At 42.9% G+C, this 18,265-nt stretch overlaps 1 protein-coding gene across 1 annotated transcript in view; it reads right to left on the bottom strand.

The window, feature by feature from the left end:
- AP3S1 (adaptor related protein complex 3 subunit sigma 1) overlaps positions 1-18,265 on the bottom strand; it is a 148,028-nt gene that overhangs the window by 78,894 nt on the left and 50,869 nt on the right. The window lies entirely within an intron of this gene.

The following is an 18,265-nucleotide window of genomic DNA, read 5'->3' as shown; positions in this document are numbered from 1 at the left end:
AAGGGGTTTCAAAAACAGATAAGAGTTAGGCAACAATTCCCTTCATAAATCAATGGGAATTTAGTGCCTAATTTCCACAGGTGCTTATGAAAGTCCTAACCAAATATTACACCGGGTAAATTCAACACCTGGGTAAATCTCTTAGGGTGTGAGGGAGTGAATCTTAGGTTTCCAATGGAAAAAACAAACCAGAGGGAATTGCAAGATGTTAGCAAAGGGAATCAGGAGTCCAGGGAGAATGTCTACATAGGGAATCCTCTTTTGGAAACCCATTAGGAAGTTAAAGGAACATGCTGAGTCCAAAATTGGAAGGGAAAGGAGCAGCAGATCCTGCTGGCAAAAGGCACTTCAAATGCTGAGTTTTACTGATACTTTTCTGGGCTCCAATAGATTCCAAAGTGTATCCTGTCCTGATATATTACTGCTGAAATTCCCAAAAGTCTCTGCAACCTGAGTGGTGGTCCTGAGCTAGGACCGAAGTCATATGGTGGCAGCACTTTCTGCCTCTTCCTAGAGGAAATGAGCCACATCACCTCACCTCTCCAACAGGAGTGTTTAAACTCGTCTTCAGAAACACAGAAAAGTCTTTGGAGTGGGTGCTAACAGTGGGTGTTCACCTATGTGGCTCCACTGTCCGTCCTTCCTCTCCTACCGAGGTGGTATTGCAGTCATGGAAATAAATGCGGCTCAGGAGCTGCAGATACAAGGAGGATTTGTTTGTGTGCTGAGTAACTGGAGGTCAAAGATTCTTTTCACCCTGGCCCAATAGAGTAACCTCTGTGCAGAGCCAGCTCATTTGTGCTTTTTAAAAAAGATTGACTTCATCATGTCTCATGGGTGTCTTCCCCTCTCGCCCTTTTGCTGTCGTCTTTTCTTTCCGTCTTTCCTAGGTCTTGTCTATTATATAGGAGAAGTTGCCCTGGTTTAACTACATTTTTTAAAATCAATCTAGTTAAGCCAAGGCAAACTTATTATGTAAATACGTTTGAATCACTTAAACCCTTGCCTAAATTGGTTTAGCTTAATTTGGCAATTTACTAATGCAAGTAAGACTTACCTGAGCAAGGTTTAAACTGGTTTCATTGCATTTAGTAAGGGGTTTAAAATTGATTTAGTTAAACTGGTGCAAATTCTCCACTTCACATAAGGCTCTAGTGGTACATAGGGCACTAGCTTGAGAGTCCAGAGAACAGAATTCTGCCACTTACTCATTGTAGAACCTTGAGCAAACAACATAATCTCTCAGTACCTCCGTTTCCCCAGCTGTAAAATGGGGTTAATAATATTCACCTTGTGAAGCACTGTGAAACCTATGGATGAAAAACACTACACAGTGCAAAGTATTATGATATCCCCTTGTCCCCAATAACTTGGCATCTTGCTGTTTGTTTTCTTCTCAGTGGCTTTGCACCTTCATTTTTATATTTGCTGAAGATCAGTAAAATGGTGAATCACAAAATAAAAGGAAAATTAGTGTGATTTTTGTGGACACAAGTCCAACAACTTTGGCCTCCATGAGAAGCAGAAATGCCAACACTGTAACTTTCCACCAGTTGTTGTAATCTCTGCACTGTTTAACTTGTTCGTTTGCTTTTCTGTTTTCAATTTCTAAATAACAACGTGTGCCAGATGAAACTGTGTGCTCCAGCAAGACTTGGGTTTTTTCACTGCGCTTGCCATAGGGGCAGAGAAACAACAGAACAGCAATGCCAAGATCTGTATTATCTGCAATTTGTTTTTTGTTATTAAAAAAGCCTGTTCCTGAGCTGAAAGGATACAAATGGTACATGTTGTTCGTGAGCTTAGTCTTAAATTGTTTTTTCACATTCCTCCCAAGCCTGGGAAAGAGTTGTTTGTACTGCTAGGGTGTAGCCTTCCTGAGCTTAAAGCAGGCAGATCTGCCTGCAGTTACTCTGAGACTTCTGTTGTTTTAAAGCATTCATTTTGTATTGTTCTGCTCTTAGGGTGTGCTATAATATTCTGCTATAATTGTGCTATAATAATAACATAGCCCATACTGCCCCCTAGTCTTAAATGGCTCTGCACATGAGAAAGGTCCAGCTCTGTACATGAGAAAGGTGCGGACTGATACTCTTTAGCCACAGAACAAGGACAAATGGAGCAGCAGATTCCCCACACTGGCTTGCCAATGTTTCATCAGTGCTGATCACCTCTAGGGTCAGGCCCCATGCCTGTTCAATACTTGGGCTTTCTGATGAGATTGCAAATAAAGTTGACAACAGTCCTGAAGTTACGGATACTATCCACTAAGAAATTGGCTGAGACCACCAACTTATTTTACAGTCATTAGATAGCACTGATTTTTTTGTCACTACCAATTCAAAATCAGATGTGAACCAGTGCCCTGATGGCAAAAAGCTGTTTCCCATTATTACTAATCTTCTGATCCATCTGTGGTACTCAGTCTGTCTCTGCTACTGCTTATTTACTGTTCTACCTCTTCCTACTGGTAGACCCTCAAAAATGAGGTGTATTAGGAAACATGTTTTACTCACACATCTTATTTAACATGTTGTTAAGCACCTACTGTAGAGAAAGACATGTTTAGAAAGCCAGCTGGTTACATGTTAATAACGTGTTACTTAAAATGTAAGTTAACGCAGCATTTGCTAACAGGAATAATGTTTCCCATTGTAGAAAATTTCCAATTCTCCAACACGCAGCTATCCCAACCTGTTCCCTGCAGGATTATAAAACTGTAATTGCTCTAGCCCTAAAAAACAACATCAGAATGGAAATTCTGTGGAAAATTTTATTTTCCTCCGGTGATTCTCCCTGTGTTTCAGTAAGACGCATGGGAAAGTACATGCAATTACCATGAGCATAACATGTTCTCTGGGTGGGAAGAAGGTTTTGCTCTGCTATGAAAACAAGCCACATCTTGCTGAGCTGCCCCCGCTCAACTTTCAGGTTCAGCCCCTGAGTAGTGCAATTTTTTAATCTCACTTTGAGTGCCACGTGTTGGCCTTCTAACTCATGTGTTTTTTAGGAAGCCCTCAGAGCAGAAGCCAGAAAATTAAACCTTCCCTTCACTCCCCAAACACGTGCCTCAACACAAACCACATATTTGCTGTCAGCAATCCAACTAATTAAATGTGCCAAGGAAGTGGGTTTCTGCCACTGTGTCTTTCTGCATCCAAGGACATGGCTTTATACTTAACTGAAGGCTTGTCAATACTGGAATTTTAACTTAGTTTGGATTTAGTTTGCCCTAAAGGTGTCTTGTGTCCACCATACACCACCTTTTTTAAAAGTGAATTATTTGGTGTCTTAGGTCAGTGGAGTATGCAGAAGTCTTCCAGGGGCTACTCAACTTGTCTAGCTCAGTGTTTCTCAACCTGGGGCTTGCAGCCCCCAGGACAGTCACGCGGTGAGTTTAGCGGGATTGCAAGTGCAGGGCCAATATTGGGGGTGGCAAGCAGGACAATTGCCTGGGGCCCTACGCCACTGGGGGCCCTGCGAAGCTAAGTTACATGCTTCAGCCCTCCTGCCTGGGGCTTGAGCTTCAGAGAAGGCTCACAAGTGAAAAACAGGTTCAAATATCACACTGAAATGTAAGTACAATATTTAGATTCCAATTGATTTATAATTATATGGTAAAAATGAGAAAGTAAGCAGTTTTTCAGTAACAGTGTGCTGTGACACTTTAGTATTTTTATGTCTGATTTTGTAAGCAACTAGTTTTTAAGTGAGGTGAAATTTGGGGTACTCAAGACAAATCAGACTCCTGAAAGGGGTACAGTAGTCTGGAAAGGCTGAGAACCACAGTAGTCCTCCTTGGGACAGGAGTAACTCCATGTCACAGTGAGTTTGTTCCTTTAAGGTTCATGTAGCCGAATTACTAACTACTTTGCTGCTGATAGGCCTCCAGTTACTATCCCACACTGCATTGCTTCACACCTTCATGTAGTCAAGATCTGCATTGCTTCACAGCTGGCTTAAATTGTTTTAGTATCTGTGTGCCACTCAACAGCTCCAGGGTCACCTTAACTAGCTGTCACATCTCCATTTATAATGTTGGCAGGAAGCCAGGCGTGCCCCTTTTTTTGATACCAGGTAGGAGGAAGTTCATATACTCATGAAAGCCATGCCCCCTGTGCATCCGCATAGATCCCTTCAGAGGTCCTGGAACTGATTATCTTCTTTGGAAAGCTGCATTTTCAGTCCCAGCTGGAGAACTATTACTAGAATGCAGATATCTGTGAGACACTGTTAGAGTAAATGAAGGTGAGGGGCCATTCCCGGAGCTGATCTCAGGTTTACAAATAAAAAGATGAAGTTCAGTGTGAAGACATAGGACTAAACCATGTTTTAACCATCTGCACTGCAAGGCTACTGAGTACTGAGGAAATGGTTGTGTTGTCTTTGGATTCCTTGGCACTGGTTATTTTTGCAGTGCAGACAGGACCTTGGAGGAACGAGGGCTGAGGAGTCTGGGTTTGCTGGCATTAAGAGTCAGACCATTCCTGGTGGGAAAATGCCATTTGAAAGTGCCCTCTTCTTGAGGGTGGTGTACAAAGCCACTTTGGAGTACATTCCTTTAGAAACGAGGCACCAGGAAGACTGTGAGCTCCTAGGTTCCAGTTCCTCAGCTGATGTAAATTGGTGTCATTCCATTGCTTTTAATTGAGCTCTTGCCATTTTACACCAGCTGAGGATCTGGCCCTTAGTTTAAACCTCAGATTATGGTAAATCTAGTCTTCCCTTAATCTGTCACAATCAGCTGTTTACACTGTTGTAGCAAGGGAAGTCTATTTACTGTTTAAGAGAAACTTCCAAGTCTAGAATTGTCTACGTTCCATCAATAAGAAGCATTAGAATCACTGAGGATGGCGTGAGTGTGAGAGAAACCTCTACCACACCACTATGAAAGTGAAAAGAAATGGTGCGCTCCTCTAGCCTTTACCACCCCACTTCCTCTTCATTTACAGCTTTTTCATATCATTGCTTCAGCCCTTGATGAATTCAAGTATGCCATCGTCATCACATTAGAGATCTGATAAAGGATGCACTTTCATTTGAATCTATTTTCAGATTTTTATAATCTATTGGGGAAATTAAACCTTGGGTTTAACTCTGATTCTGGACCCCACTCTGGAAAATCAGCGTAACTGGCTACCTGGAGGCTCTCACGAGGGAAGGGGAATTCCCAGGTGTCCAAGAGCTGATATAGCAACCAACATTCCCTCCTCGACGCTAGTGTACAGGGTGTTCCTGAGACAAAGGAGGCACATGTGGGCATGTCGGTGTTATGGCAATCCCCAGCTGCTGCAAGGCCTTCTGGGACTATGAGTAGCCAGTCTTTGGGTTGCTGTAACTCAGGGGTCTCAAAGACACGGCCCACGGGCCGTATGCAGCCCGCAGAGTTATTTCCTGCTGCCCGCCATAGGCGCCAACTCCACTGGCAACCAAGCTCCCCTCCCCCCCGGCCCTTCCCGAGCACACCATGTCCCCGCTCCTCTGCCTACCTCCCAGCACTTCCTGCCACCCAACAGCTATTTGGTGGCGCATAGGACTTTCCCGGAGGGAGGGGGGAGGACCGGGGACGCAGCACGCTCAGGGAAGGAGATGGAGAAGAGGCGGGGCTGGGGCGGGGATTTGGGGAAGGGGTTGGAATAGGGGCAGGGAGGGGGCAGAGACTTTGGGGAAGGGGTTGGAATGGGGGTGGGGAAGGTGTGGGAAGAAGCAGGGCAGGGGTGGGGCCTCATGGAAGGGGTGGAATGGGGGGCGGGACGAGGCAAGGGGCAGGGGAAGGGCTTTAACCGAAGTAATTCTAAAGTAAATGCGTGTTTTGTCATTTGAGTGAGGTGCATGACTGAGTGTTTATATTTTATTAAAACTCCTCTTTGCATTACAGTTTAAAAAAAGTTAATACATTGACTTTTAATAGCATACTATATTATTCTTCATTTTTTTCATTTTTCACTATACTTTTGTATTGTTGTATGAAAAGGTTTCAGTGATGTGGCCCTCGGGCCAATGTACTAGTCCTCATGTGGCCCTCATGGTGATTTGAGTTTGAGATCCCTGCTGTAACTCATGGCAAGGGCCAAATCATTCCTGGCCTGTCCCAAGAGCCAATGACCACAATGGTGGTAGGAAGTTATTTTTCTCTTATCTCTGGGTCCTGTGCCAAGTATTGTGTGGTCAGACAGAGATCTGGTCCAAAAGATTTTTTTGTTTTGTTTTTGCTTTGTTTGTTTGTTGGCCAGATTAGATCACATAGTGAGTAAACAGAAAAACTTCCACTTGGGTAGCCTTTTAACCTGGGAATTGTATTTTTTCATGCATTAAGATAATTTTTAGATCCACCCATGTGAGCATGGATAATGAAAACACACTCATTCTAAAACTTCAGGATTGTCTTAGCTCAAGGATAACCTAATTAGGAATAAGTAGTTGAGAAAATAAGTTTTTGAGTTTTTTAAACTCTTTATTGTAACTGTGACAAGAATATACATGTACATAATGCTTTCCTTTTGTTTCCAATAACATATCTAGATCTAAGCAAAGGTGGGCACAATAACTGTATAATAACATCCAAGGGGCACAAAGCCATACAGCAGGGGTAAGTCCTTGAATCAAATGTTATTGGAGGAGGCGCCAACCTATAACATTTAGCCCAGGGGTTAGAGAATTGACCTGAGATGTGGGAGAGCCAAATTCACTCCCCCCACCCCTTGCCATGGGAGGAGAGTATTTGAGCAGGGGGCTTCCATCTCTCAGGAGAGTGCTCCAACCACTGAGTGAAGGGATATTCAGTGTGGGGCTCCCTCAGTGTCTCCTATTCAAGCTGTTCCACTCTGGGTGAATAATGAGAGCCATTGGAGCAAGGGGTTGGAGCTGGGGTCTCCCACCTCCTGCATTTGTGCTTCAGTTTGTCCACATGTAATAAGGGAATGTACTTCTTCCCTACCTCACAGGGATACATTCATTTAATGCAGGGGTGGGCAAACTATGGCTCAGGAGCCACATCTGGACCATCAGCCGATTTAATCTGGCTCCAGCCAAGGAGCGGGGTCGGGAGCCGCTCTGTGCACACATGCTGTGACTCCACGCGGCTCCCGGAAACAGCGGCATGTCCCCCCTCCAGTTCCTATGCTTAGTGGCATCCAGGGGGCTCTGCGTACTGCCCCCGCCCCAAGTGGGGACATGGCGCTGCTTCCGGGAGCTGCTTGAGGTAAGCGCCGGCTGAAACCTGCACCTCTGAGCCCCTCCTGCGTTCCAACCTCCTGCCCCAGCCCTGATCCCCCTCCCGGCCTCCGAACCCCTCGATCCCAGGCCAGAGCACCCTCCTGCACCCCAAACCCCTCATCCGCAGCCCCACCCCAGAGCCGGCACCCTCAGCCGGAGCCCTCACCCCACTCCCACACCCCAACCCCCTGCCCCAGCCTGGAGCCCCCTCCCACACCCTGAACTCCTCATTTCTGGTCCCACCCCAGAGCCAACTCCCCCAGCCTGAGTCCTCACCCCCTCCTGCACCCCAACCCCAATTCCATGAGCATTCATGGCCCGCCATACAATTTCCATACCCAGATGTGGCCCTCGGGCCAAAAAGTTTGCCCACCCCTGATTTAATGAAGCGCTTTCAGGTTTTTGATAGATGTGTTACAAAAGCTCGTAGTATTACGGAGGCACCTAGTAGCGACTTCATAGTTAGGCTGTGTTCTAAAATGGGATATAATTTCCAATTTTTTTTCTAAAATAGGTTGCCAATGAGGGTTAAATTTTGCACCCTGTTTGTTTTTATGCCTTTTGAATTTTCTGCATAGTTTTTGCTTGGTTTCTCTTTGTACATATGAAAAGGAAAAATGAAGCCCTCTAGTTATAAAGATCATTAATAATCATCATAATAAATAAATATTGACCTGAAAGAGTCCTACAAAAATTGGAAACTAGGTCAAATTACAATGGATGAAAATAAACAACCATAAGCTTGCAGGGACAAAATTAGAAAGGCCAAGGCATAAAATGAGCTAAGGACACAAAGATTAACAAGAAAACATTTTACAAATACATTAGAAGCAAGAGGAAGACTGAGGACAGGAGTAGGCCCTTTACACAAAGGCAATAACAGCAAATGTGGAAATGGCAGACATGCTAAATGACATTTTGTTTCAGTTTTCACCAGAAAGGTTAGCAGTGATCAAATGACAAACAGTGAACACCAGTGTAAATGGGGTAGGATCTGCGGCTAAAATATGGAAGGAACAAGTTAAGAATTATTTAGACAAGTTACATGTCTTCAAGTGGGCAGGGCCTGATGAAATACTTCCTAGAATACTTATGGAACTGGCTGAAGAGAACTCATGGAAAATGGGAGAGATCCCAGAAGGCTGGAAAAGGGCAAATATAGTACCTATTTATAAAAAGGGGAATAAGGATAACTCAGGGAATAATAGATCACTCAGCTTAACTTCGGTACTCGGAAAGGTAATGGAGCAAATCGTCAATCAATCATTTTGTAAGAACCTAGAAGATAAGAAGGTAATAAGAAACAGTGAAGAACAAATCATGTCAAACCAATCTAATATCCTCCTTTGACAGGGCAACAAGCCTTGTGAATAGGGAGTAAATAGTAGATGTGATATATCTTCACTTTTGTAAGGCTTTTGATACTGTCTCACATGACCTTCTCATAAGCAAACAAGGAAATATAGTCTAGAAAAGCCTACTATGAGGTGGGTACGCAACTGGTTAGAGAACCATACTCAGAGTAGTTATCAATGGTTCACAGTCAAGCTGGAAGGGATTATTGAGTGGGATCCCACAGGGATCTGTCCTGGATCCAGTTCTGTTAAATATCTTCATAAATTATTTGGATAATGGCATAGAGAGCACACTTATAAAGTCTGCGAACGATAGCAAGCTGGGAGGGGTTGCAAGTGCTTTGGAGGATAAGGATTAAAATTCAAAATGATCTTGACAAATTGGAGAAATGGTCTGAAATAAATAGGATGAAATTCATAAGGACAAATGCAAAGTACTCCACTTTGGAATGAATAATCAACTGCACAAACACAAAATGGAAAATGACTGCCTAGAAAAGAGTAGTGCAGAAAAAGATCTGGGGGTCATAGTGTATCTCAAACTAAATATGAGTCAACAATGTAAAACTATTGCAAAAAGAGCAAACATCATACTGGTATGTATTAGCAGGAGTGTTGTAAGCAACACACAAGAAGTAATTTTTCTACTCTACTCAGCACTGATTAGGCCTCAACTGGAGTACTGTGTCCAGTTCTGGGCACCACACTTCAGGAAATCTGTGGATAAATTGGAGAAAGTCCAGAGGAGAGCAACAAAAATTATTAAAGATCTAGAAAATATGACCTATGATGAAAGATTGAAATAAATGGGTTTGTTTCATCTGGAGAAGAGAAGACTGAGGTGGAGACTGGTAGCAGTCTTCAAGTATGTAAAAGGTTGTATAAAGAGGAGGGTGATAAATAGTTCTCCTTATTCACAGAGGACAGGACCAGAAGTAAAGGTCTTAAATTGCAGCAAGGGAGATTTAGTTTAGACATTAGGAAAAACTTCCTGTCAGGGTAGTTAAGCACTAGAACAAATTACCAAGGGAGGTTGTGGAATCTCCATCATTGGACGTTTTTAAGAACAGGTTAGACAAACACCTGTCAGGGATGGTCTAGAAAGATAATACTTAGTCCTGCCTCAGTGCAGGGGACTGGACTAGAAAACTTATCAAGATCCCTTCCCCTCCTACATTTCTATTATTCTATTCTGTGATTGATACTGTGGTAGTTATTAGGCCTCATCTAGATAAAGCCCCATTGCGCTACGCACTATATAAATTATATAGTAAATTATAATCCCTGCTCCAAAGAGTTTACAATCTAAAAATACTGGATTTAGAGCTAATGGATTGGATACAGTACTTGGTCTGTATTGGATGAGATTAAAATCAGTAAAATCTCCACTGTATTAAAAAGTCAAGAATGGTGGTTACACCCCAAATTCTCCATTTGCAACTTTTACATTTCTAAGTGGTTTGTAACCAGGCAATGAAATCAAAGATCTCTCACATTCACTGAGAGCTCATCTGCATGAACAAGGTGTGTTGGAGGAGGCTGGTTAATCATATTCACTGACATTTTTTTAACAGATAAACCATAATGAGCCACCAGGTAAACTCCAAATATCAGAGGGAAATACCACATCTTTTCTACTCTAGGTGGTCCAAGAGCATTTAATTGTATTGTAGCACCTTTGTTGTAGAATCTCAGCTCTTCTCACAAACATTAATGAATTCAGCCTCACACATCCCTGTGAGGTAAGTAAATCTGCATTTCTGATGAAGAAACTGAGGCACAAAAAGGTTAAGTGGCTTGCCCCAGGTCGTAGAAGAAGGTGGACCTTAGAACAGGACCCGGCCCTCCTGATTCCAAGCCATCCTCCTTAACCACAAGTTATCAAAAGTCAGAAGCTTATGGTATTTACTGCTTGGAGACACTGACCCTGAGCTGGAGCCAGTGTTCTCTCTCTGCAGACTGATGCCCAAGATGGATAGATCATATTTCAGAAGTAATATGATGACTAAGATGAGAATAAACTAGTATATAACAAGGTTCATAATGAAGATGAGGTTCTTCCTGAGGAGTACTGTGATAACAGCAAAAAGGAAGTAAGCAATGGAGTGTGAGTAGGACAGAAGCCTCATAGATAAGATAATGGGCAAATACTTCTGTGTCAACCAACAGAAATTTCACCATGAAGGGGTCCAACTTTTGGATTCTAACAGAACTGACTCTTTAGTAATTGTGGATCACAGCTAGATAGAATTATGAGTTACTAGCCAGTGTTTTTATGGTAGTATTCTCTACTATTGAAAGTTCAGAGATCTGCCTTATATTCCTATCTCTACGATTTGCTCTATGACCTTGTTTGAGCAAGTTTCTTAACCTCGCTCTTTTTCCTATATATAAAATGGGAACAGTAAAGGTTACTGCTGCATCAGCAACTTTGTTGACTGGCAGTGTTAACCCATTGTACAATCCTTTGTCCACTTATGGCACTAGATAAACAATAATCCAGTTTGTGAGGATTCCAAAAGGGAGTGAAATTATATCTGAAAAGAAAATCTGAGGTCATGCGACTGGCCTCTTGACTAGGGACTGAGGGTGTTTTGTAAGATTATCTGACATCTCTCAAGATGTCCTGAACATCTGTAACTGCCATCAAATCTGATCCTGCTCCTACTGAAATCACTGTGAGTTTTGCCATTATGAGTTACTACTCCCATGTGAATGGAAGTAGCACTGGATTCAGTGGAAATTGACCCTTTTCTCTCCCTTTGACAACTGAGTAGCTTGTACAATATCCAGTGCACCTGTGTAGCTACCATTGGGCTGGCAGGGATGCAGTAACTCTTCTCCATTTAGTGTTCATTCATCGTTATCCATTAACTTTCATGCACAGCACAGGAGACAAAATGTTCTTCCAGTAGGTGAATAGGTCAATACCCTCTGTCCTAGCCAGGATCCCAAGCACATGGATGATTTTGTTATGCTCCTGATTTTAAATTCTTGGTATCCATGTCCATAAGATGGGTGTTGCTTCACGGCCACTTCGTCTTCATGGAGCAAAATTTATGATCATCATGCAGGAATCTGTTTCCTGCTTCCCACAAACTCAAGCCTCTGTTCTGGCCAAATTTCAACTCTGGCTGTTACTGCCTGCCTATATGCAATTCCCATGTAGCTTCAGCTGTATTCAGTGCTCTTCACTTCCTGTCCTAAGCTGATGAGTAGTGTTACTTTAATTGACAAGCAGCTCTTGTGTTTCATTCCAGAGGTGACATTTCAGTTATGGGAGGAGTGATCCCTATATATCATAAAACTCTTGCAGCAGCAGAACCAGGAAGGTTTTCATATTCTGGGGTGAAACCAATCCTTATTTGTCCAGAAATGCCTCAGACAGTGCAAACATGCCAAACCATTTCAAAAGAGTTGTCTTTATATTTTTAGCATCTTACTTGCCACTGGCTTGTGCCTGTGGATTGTGGCATTAACTCACACTCTTCCCCTCCTCATTCTCCATTCTATCTTGTTCTCTCCCCTCTTCCCTCACCCTCTTTTGTCTCTCAATTTCTCTTCCTCCCCTTCTTCATCCACATCTCTCCTTGCTTGTGTTTATGTCCCTTTTAGGCTGCAACCAGTAGAGGGAACCTGATTGCATACACTGGAGCACCTCTGACAGTCATTCTTCATGAGCTTTTCTTGACCTGCTGCTCACAAACTGGGAAGAATTAGTGGGGGAAGCAAAAGTGGATGGGAATCTGGGAGGCAGTGACCATGAGTTGGTTGAGTTCAGGATCCTGACACAGGGAAGAAAGGTAAGCAGCAGGATACGGACCCTGGACTTCAGGAAAGCAGACTTCAACTCCCTCAGGGAACAGATGGGTAGGATCCCCTGGGGGACTAACATGAAGGGGAAAGGAGTCCAGGAGAGCTGGCTGTATTTCAAGGAATCCCTGTTGAGGTTACAGGGACAAACCATCCCGATGAGTCGAAAGAAAAGTAAATATGGCAGGCGACCAGCTTGGCTTAACGGTGAAATCCTAGCGGATCTTAAACATAAAAAAGAAGCTTACAAGAAGTGGAAGGTTGGACATATGACCAGGGAAGAGTATAAAAATATTGCTCGGGCATGTAGGAATGAAATCAGGAGGGCCAAATCGCACCTGGAGCTGCAGCTAGCGAGAGATGTCAAGAGTAACAAGAAGGGTTTCTTCAGGTATGTTGGCAACAAGAAGAAAGCCAAGGAAAGTGTGGGCCCCTTAATGAATGAGGGAGGCAACCTAGTGACAGAGGATGTGGAAAAAGCTAATGTACTCAATGCTTTTTTTGCCTCTGTCTTCACAAACAAGGTCAGCTCCCAGACTGCTGCGCTGGGCATCACAACATGGGGAATAGATGGCCAGCCCTCTGTGGAGAAAGAGGTGGTTAGGGACTATTTAGAAAAGCTAGACGTGCACAAGTCCATGGGGCCGGATGAGTTGCATCCGAGAGTGCTAAAGGAATTGGTGGTTGTGATTGCAGAGCCATTGGCCATTATCTTTGAAAACTCGTGGCGAACGGGGGAAGTCCCGGATGACTGGAAAAAGGCTAATGTAGTGCCCATCTTTAAAAAAGGGAAGAAGGAGGATCCTGGGAACTACAGGCTAGTCAGCCTCACCTCAGTCCCCGGAAAAATCATGGAGCAGGTCCTCAAAGAATCAATCCTGAAGCACTTACATGAGAGGAAAGTGATCAGGAACAGTCAGCATGAATTCACCAAGGGAAGGTCATGCCTGACTAATCTAATCGCCTTCTATGATGAGATTACTGGTTCTGTGGATGAAGGGAAAGCAGTGGATGTATTGTTTCTTGACTTTAGCAAAGCTTTTGACCCGGTCTCCCACAGTATTCTTGTCAGCAAGATAAAGAAGTATGGGCTGGATGAATGGACTATAAGGTGGGTAGAAAGTTGGCTAGATTGTCGGGCTCAGTGGGTAGTGATCAATGGCTCCATGTCTAGTTGGCAGCCGGTGTCAAGTGGAGTGCCCCAGGGTCAGTCCTGGGGCCGGTTTTGTTCAATATCTTCATAAATGATCTGGAGGATGGTGTGGATTGCACTCTCAGCAAATTTGCGGATGATACTAAACTGGGAGGAGTGGTAGATACGCTGGAGGGGAGGGATAGGATACAGAGGGACCTAGACAAATTGGAGGATTGGGCCAAAAGAAATTTGATGAGGTTCAATAAGGATAAGTGCAGGGTCCTGCACTTAGGACGGAAGAACCCAATGCACAGCTACAGACTAGGGACCGAATGGCTAGGCAGCAGTTCTGCGGAAAAGGACCTAGGGGTGACAGTGGACGAGAAGCTGGATATGAGTCAGCAGTGTTGCCAAGAAGGCCAATGGCATTTTGGGACGTATAAGTAGGGGCATAGCGAGCAGATCGAGGGACGTGATCGTCCCCCTCTATTCAACATTGGTGAGGCCTCATCTGGAGTACTGTGTCCAGTTTTGGGCCCCACACTACAAGAAGGATGTGGATAAATTGGAGAGAGTCCAGCGAAGGCAACAAAAATGATTAGGGGTCTGGAACACATGACTTATGAGGAGAGGCTGAGGGAACTGGGATTGTTTAGTCTGCAGAAGAGAAGAATGAGGGGGGATTTGATAGCTGCTTTCAACTACCTGAGAGGATGGTTCTAGACTATTCTCAGTGGTAGAAAAGGACAGGACAAAGAGTAATGGTCTCAAGTTGCAGTGGGGGAGGTTTAGGTTGGATATTAGGAAAAACTTTTTCACTAGGAGGGTGGTGAAACACTGGAATGCATTACCTAGGGAGGTGGTAGAATCTCCTTTCTTAGAAGTTTTTAAGGTCAGGCTTGACAAAACCCTGGCTGGGACGATTTAATTGGGAATTGGTCCTGCTTTGAGCAGGGGGTTGGACTAGATGACCTTCTGAGGTCCCTTCCATCCCTGATATTCTATGATTCTATGATTCATGCAGTGGAGGATGGACAGAGACACACTTTCTGTGATGGTATATAGATTGGTCTACAGCGTCCTTCTCTCCAGCTTCTAGCCGTACCTATTCTGTTTTTCAATGCTGATACCAGGTAAGTAAATGTACTGAGTTCCCAATGTCCTCTGTCTTCCCTGACAAAGATTTCTTTGCCTTCTTTTCCCCTGCCAGACCCTTCTTACAGGTCTTGTCTTGGGTATATGTGGCATTCCCAGTTTGATGTGTATTTATGTATCTGAAATGTTGGAGTGTATTTCCAAGTAAAATGTATTTCAGTGGAGTTTAATGTGCGCCTATTTATAGCTTTCAAATGCTGGCAAGTAGAGAAAAGCTAGCACATTGCCATGTGCTACGCAAGATGCTTGGGTGAAAGACTAACCAGCACCTCAAAATCATTTTGTGACAGAGGCTGTGAGAACAACTTAGAGGGAAACTGTCTGTTCCTGGGGTGAGAGTGGGGGGTGAGTGCCTGCATCATAAGGAACCCTAACACTAGTTTACAGTTCTGTTCATGTGTTGGGGGAAACTGACTTCCTGCCTTCAGCCAGTCTTGATGCTGTGATTCAGCTGTGGCTTGTGTATATACAGAGGAGGGCTGACATTAAAAAGGGCAAGAAATTGCACTGTAGAATGAAGCGTTAATGAAATCTACAAGTCCCTCTCTTGGACTCATTTTGAAGGCTAGGTCCCTTCCTTACTACAGTGAGGATCCTCAAGAGAGACACCATAGCTGAGTAGAGCAAGGGGAGGGAGAGCCTACAGGGATTATTATATATTATTCTTCCACATGCAAGATGTGCAACCCAAGAAATGACAGAAATAAGCAGTTATTTTAAAGCTAGAGGCCAGATCCCGATGTCCTTAGTAAGATAAAAATCCCCATTGCTTTCAAGGGGAGTTGTTCAGGGTCAATCCCTAGCACTGTAAAATGGAAGCTTATCTGCTACCCAACATGCCAAGTAAAGTGACCCAGTGCTGTGCCAAGTGTCTGACACATCACATATACCAAGGTGATCTTGAGGGAACACAAAGGGAATCGAAACTTTCCATACAAACACCAACATCATTAACGGCTAAAGTCCATATAAACTCCACCTGGCTTCTGAGAAAGGCCAGCTGAGGTGTGTGGTACAACAGATGGATGAAGTTTCTAATGCCTCTACTATCTCACACTTTGAGTCTTCTTGGTGCCAAGTCTGAGAACTCTTCCTTTAGTAGGCAAATCTTTTAATTCAGAATATCATAAAAAATAGTGCACACATTAAATACAAATATTATATCTTCACTTTGGAGGATAGAAACATTTTAAAAATTCATCTGTAAATTTCAATATAACTGGTGCAATAAATAAATAAATAAATAAATAAATAAAATATGTATTCAGAATGCTAAACTCATTTTGTTTGACTGTCTTCATTTTCCACTTTTCCAACAGATTAGTTTGAGAGTGGAAATATTTTCTGAAGAGTGTATTTGGGTCACTATTTTGAGAAAGTGAATTGTGATTTCCTAATCACTGTTATTTGCACAAGAATCAGATTCTAAGAGTTGTATTCAGCCAGTTGGGAAGCAGTTTGGATTTTCAATGCTCACAAACAAGCCATAGTTCAAGAACTGTTCGCAGAAATTTTGCATACCATTTTGAACAACAAATACACAGTGGTGAAAGTTACAATCTGTTTGTGGACAATTTGCCAGCAGTAATTAAAGATGAATTGGTTGAATATATTAAGCAATATGAATCATTTTCTAATCTAAAGGAGCTATGTTTAAATAATAATTCTAGCTTCACTGGCTCTGTAAAGTTAAATGGGAGTGTAACTACAGCTCAATCATGTGTTTTGATGCAGGACAAGGTATTATGTAATGACCTGGCTAGTGTGTATACCATTACCCTCTAATGGGACAGAATTAGCAGGACAGTCTATGACACACCATTGATTAATTCTAATAGAAAATCATTTTTAGCTCACATGGTAGCAGTGTATGCTTTTGGAGCAGAAGGATCTGAGTTCTCCTAATGTCATTATAAAGTTCCGAATGGCCAGAATATGCTATATAATGAAAACTTAGGTCCTAGATGTGAAATCCTACAATATTATCTATCAAAGAGGGAAACAGAGTTGCTGTTATGTACAAATAAGCAATACTTTGTTTAACACTCAAACAGCATATAACTGGTATAAATGCATCATATGAAAGTTTTAAATTCTCTATTAAGAAATACTGTATCTGTTCAAATGGAAACATGGCCCCTTTCTGCTGTCTGGAACTTGACTTTTGTGTAGTTTAGTGACACACTGTCTACACTAAGGTGTGAGAACAGTGAGCCAGACCCAAAAGCTGATTTAGTCCAGGGGAGACACAATGGAAAAAAACTCCAGTTGATTTCAGTGGGAGCAGGACTGAAATATTGATTTTCACACCTTTACACCTTATCTTTGGATATCTGTAGGTCTAATCTGGAGGCATAAATGTGCATATTGGCAGGTGAGCATAAGGTCTAAACACAGTGGATCTAATTTACCTCGATTTCAGTAAGGCATTTGAAATGGTTCCACATGGGGAATTATTAGTTAAATTGGAAAAGATGGGAATCAATATGAAAATTGAAAGGTGGATAAGGAACTGGTTAAAGGGGAGACTACAACGGGTCACTCTGAAAGGTGAACTGTCAGGCTGGAGGGAGGTTACTAGTGGAGTTCCTCAGGGACTGGTTTTGAGACCAATCTTATTTAATCTTTTAATTAATGACCTTGGCACAAAAAGTGGGAGTGTGCTAATAAAGTTTGCGGATGACCCAAAGCTGGGAGGAATTGCCAATACAGAGAAGGACCGGGATATCCTACAGGAGGATCTGGATGACCTTGTAAACTGGAGTAATAGTAATAGGATGAAATTTAATAGTGAAAAGTGCAAGGTCATGCATTTAGGGATTAATAACAAGAATTTTTGTTATAAGCTGGGGACGCATCAGTTGGAAGTAACAGAGGAGGAGAAGGACCTTGGAGTATTGGTTGATCACAGGATGACGATGAGCCGCCAATGTGATATGGCCATGAAAAAAGCTAATGTGGTCTTGGGATGCATCAGGCGAGATATTTCCAGTAGAGATAAGACGGTGTTGGTACCATTATACAAGGCACCGGTGAGACCTCATTTGGAATACTGTGTGCAGTTCTGGTCTCCCATGTTTAAGAAGGATGAATTCAAACTGGAACAGCTACAGAGATGGGCTACTAGGATGATCAGAGGAATGGAAAACCTGTCTTATGAAAGGAGACTCAAAGAGCTTGGCTTGTTTAGCCTAACCAAAAGAAGGCTGAGGGGAGATCTGACTGCTCTCTATAAATATATCAGAGGGATAAATACCAGGGAGGGAGAGGAATTATTTAAGCTCAGTACCAATGTGGACACAAGAACAAATGGATATAAACTGGCCATCAGGAAGTTTAGACTTAAAATTAGACAAAGGTTTCTAACCATCAGAGGAGTAAAGTTCTGGAACAGCCTTCCAAGGGGAGCAATGGGGGCAAAAGACATATCTGGCTTCAAGACTAAGCTTGATAAGTTTATGGAGGGAATAGTATGATGGGATAGCCTAATTTTGGCAATTAATTGATCTTTGACTATTAGCGGTAAATATGCCCAATGGCCTGTGATGGGATGTTAAATGGAGTGGGATCTGAGTTACTACAGAGAATTCTT

Source organism: Lepidochelys kempii, chromosome 5 (genome assembly GCF_965140285.1).
Source record: "Lepidochelys kempii isolate rLepKem1 chromosome 5, rLepKem1.hap1, whole genome shotgun sequence".
Taxonomy (NCBI): Eukaryota; Metazoa; Chordata; order Testudines; family Cheloniidae; genus Lepidochelys; species Lepidochelys kempii.
The sequence above is the reverse complement of the archived record's forward strand: the minus strand, read 5'-3'. Positions and strand labels throughout refer to the sequence as shown.